Genomic DNA, 3,222 nt, shown 5'->3' with positions numbered 1-3,222 from the left:
ATCGGTGAGTGAGCTCTAAGTATGAGCGTCCGGGAATTACTAATTTCACTGCTTGAACGAAAGTACCTAGAAGCTTCATTGCTTTGCACTGTTATTGCGTACGCAATTCCACTATCACATATGCCGGTGTGGTCACTGTACGCGCTTAATGAAAAATGTACCTGTCAAGCAAAAGAGTCTTCTTATAATTTCCTCTATATACCTCATAGAAGGCACACGCTTTCTTGTAGCATTTTATGTAGCAGCCCATGGCCATAGCCGCCCTCCGATGGGGGCACTTTTGATAAAACTGCGCATTCGTACGGCAGGCTCAACCTCCCAAAGCAACCTACCAAAGCAGGGACACTAGCAGGGCACGGCCGGAATCGAGCCGCCTCCGCTACTCGAGCCCGGCCGCGAGCAGGGACGTGTGCCTTTCCAACGCACCGAGAGAGGGCGCCACACGTTTCATGAAAAGCTGATGATGCATGATCAATAGTGAAATAGCGCAGGAAGACTTTTACGCCATTGAAATGTAAAATACCTTATACTTCCTTAAAGGTAGGACATTACCCTACGTGAACCGGCTAGAGCTTGTCGATATATTTTAAAATAGGGCTGTAGTGAGCGATAAATTGAAGTGGGGTATTTTTCAGGACCTCGCCATAGGCTCCATGCTGTCATAGATCATTGCTCATGGCAAACGCAATATGTAAGCTACATCGATGAAACTCGACTAAATGAAACTTTAAGATGCATTTAACATCTAGGCGAGAGACCTAATTTCTAACTTTTATGCGCGACGAAATATCAATTTTTATTTTTCGTCGCCATTGAGTTACGCGCCGCCGCGCCGCCGGCTGTCGCGAGATAGATGGCGCGACCGGGTTTTCGAGGCGCATGGTCCAGAATCCTGGTGATGCCGTATTTCCAGGCATCCCCAGCAGGGAATCCCATTCATGGCGCCGATGTCCCGCTCCGTCGGCAGAGGGAGGTTTTTACGACTCGCAATGAATACCTACACGGAAATAACTTCTGCGTTACTGTCTCTTTTTTGATTTTGTCATGGCAGGGGCTGGCGCGGACGCCGAGCCCCACTACCAAAAATTACGTGTCCCATCTGCCCCAGTTAGGGGTAGTGGCGCGCTTCAGCCAACCGAAGTAAAATGGAAGGCCTCGGCACGGGGCCCCGACCTTCATGATCGCCGGTGACCCGACACCAGGTAAGTATGCTGGCGAAAGCACATGTGAAGGCATGCCATGCTAGGCGTCCCACCATCTTGCGTCAGTGAAGATAGCGCTTGTTGTGCCATTTCTTACACCAAGCTAAAAATCCCTCCGCCGAAAAGCCTGCTACTGAACATAATGCAGCCACACGCACAAATATGTAATTCAAGGTTTGGTGAATCAATCTAATATAAAGTCAGTTGTCATAAATAATTCGCAAGGAACCGCAGGGGTGGAATGCGCAAAGGGGATGCATTCATGTGCTGTGGCGCATTGCGTGATGATCTGCTGTCTTGTGAAATACGAGCCCACCCGCTGCGGTGGTTCAGTAGGCTACCGAGGACGGTTGCTGCGCATGAGCTAGCAGGATCGCACCCTGGTGGTGGTGGTAGTGGTTTTTTATTAAAAATAGTAAAAAGGAAGGAAAATACGGGGCCGCCTAGCGGAGCAGGAAGCGCCAGGGCGCCCCTCCAGCTGCACTCGTTTGTGTCTCAAGAGCGAGCCGTCCAGATCAATGACTGCTGCTCTCGAGGGCGTTGGCAGCGGGCCAGCAGCGCAACCTAGCAACCACAGCAGCCATGGCTAGCTTGCCACCTAGTTAGCTATTCACCAGTAATGGCGAAAGAACCGTCGTTGATCAAGAGAAAACAGGGACGTGGCGCGCAGCCGGTGCTCCCTTTCCTTCCTCCTTTCTTCCTCTCTTCTTACGAGCCACTCGTTCTCTCATTGCACACCACAGTGCTCGCGAAGCCCCGTCGACTCTCGCTGTAACCTTGTGTCGGTGGGGGCAAGTCCGAGGTCCTGCCACAGCTGGACAATGCTCATGATCACATTTTCGGTACTTCCGTTTGCTCTCTACTTCACCCACCCCGACCGACTGATCTCCTTGCGCCCTCTCGGCATATGCCTGCTTCGACAGGATTCACAGCTGGTCGATTTTGTTGTGTTGTAGTTAGAGGCTGCTACAAGGCAAAAGTGGGACGAGGCAGGAAACGGAGCGTGCAATGCTTCACTCGTGTTTGTTTGTTTGTTTCTTTGTTTTACACCTTCCTTCACGCGAAGGCTACGCTAATGGGGTGCGAACGTCGCGAATTTGGCGTCGGTAGAAGTGTGTGACAATAACAAAAGTAAACGAGCAGACACTTGTCGACACCAACTGCGGAGAAAATGCCGAAAAGGTGACTATATAGGCTTTGCAGAACTTGGTAACGCGTTTTGTGTCCATCTTTGAACCATGGCCAGGATTCTGGTTCATCCGCTCCTAGTTCACAACGCCGCCACCACGGGCCGCATGAAGTTGAGCTCCTCCTCCTTCTCTTAAATTCTTCCTCCCGGTTTGAGAGAGAGACGTTAGTAAGCTTCGCCCATTGTCCGCTTTGTGTGTCCTCCCCTCAAGCCAAGCTAATCGGGAGGGGGCACCCTTCGCGTTTCTGTTTTTTTTTTTCCACCCAGCGTGTTCGAAACGGGCTGACTGTGCGGCTCCCTTAGTCTGTTCCTTTACTGCGGTGCAAGAAAAGAAAGAAGTCGGGTTGGGGTTGAAGCGGTGTACAATCCCTGTCTTTGTCCGACTTTGAGGGGCCATTTGTCAAAAACTACTGGCGGTATATATGCACATCACACAAGATATGGCTAAACGTTCCAGAATTGTGCCAAGGCCCAGCTATCACTCAGTGAGTCCAGAGCATAATGCGTGGAATAGAATTTTTTTAGCGCTGCACCCAACTTCTCCCCGTGGGACGGTCTGTGTCTTCATGGTAAATGGTGTTTTGCTGTACAGAAATCTGATGACTGGTGACAGAACAGAACTAGCGGCCGTATAAGCATCAGTAAGAACCTTGTGTTGCGCATTTGTTTACACGTCAGTGTTTTTATTTTTTCGAAAGAGGTTGCAGTTATGGGCTCCGTGCGCTGGTATTATGGAGCCAGCAGCGACCACATTACCCAGCGCCGCCTCGTGGCACTCGCCGCGTTAACCAGACGCTCAGTCACGGCCGGTCTCTCGAAGGGAGAGCGCGC

The 3,222-nt window shown here is 51.0% G+C and overlaps 1 non-coding gene across 1 annotated transcript; it reads right to left on the bottom strand.

The window, feature by feature from the left end:
* Positions 1-1,048: 1,048 nt before the first annotated feature.
* On the bottom strand, positions 1,049-1,210 carry LOC144116888 (U1 spliceosomal RNA). Its single transcript, XR_013312003.1, has one exon. It is a non-coding gene; the product is annotated as a U1 spliceosomal RNA (small nuclear RNA).
* Between the last annotated feature and the right edge of the window lie 2,012 nt (positions 1,211-3,222).

The sequence above is a fragment of the Amblyomma americanum genome, chromosome 1 (genome assembly GCF_052857255.1).
Source record: "Amblyomma americanum isolate KBUSLIRL-KWMA chromosome 1, ASM5285725v1, whole genome shotgun sequence".
In the NCBI taxonomy this organism is placed as follows: domain Eukaryota; kingdom Metazoa; phylum Arthropoda; class Arachnida; order Ixodida; family Ixodidae; genus Amblyomma; species Amblyomma americanum.
Note: the sequence above shows the minus strand (reverse complement) of the source record. Positions and strands in the feature narration are given on the sequence as shown.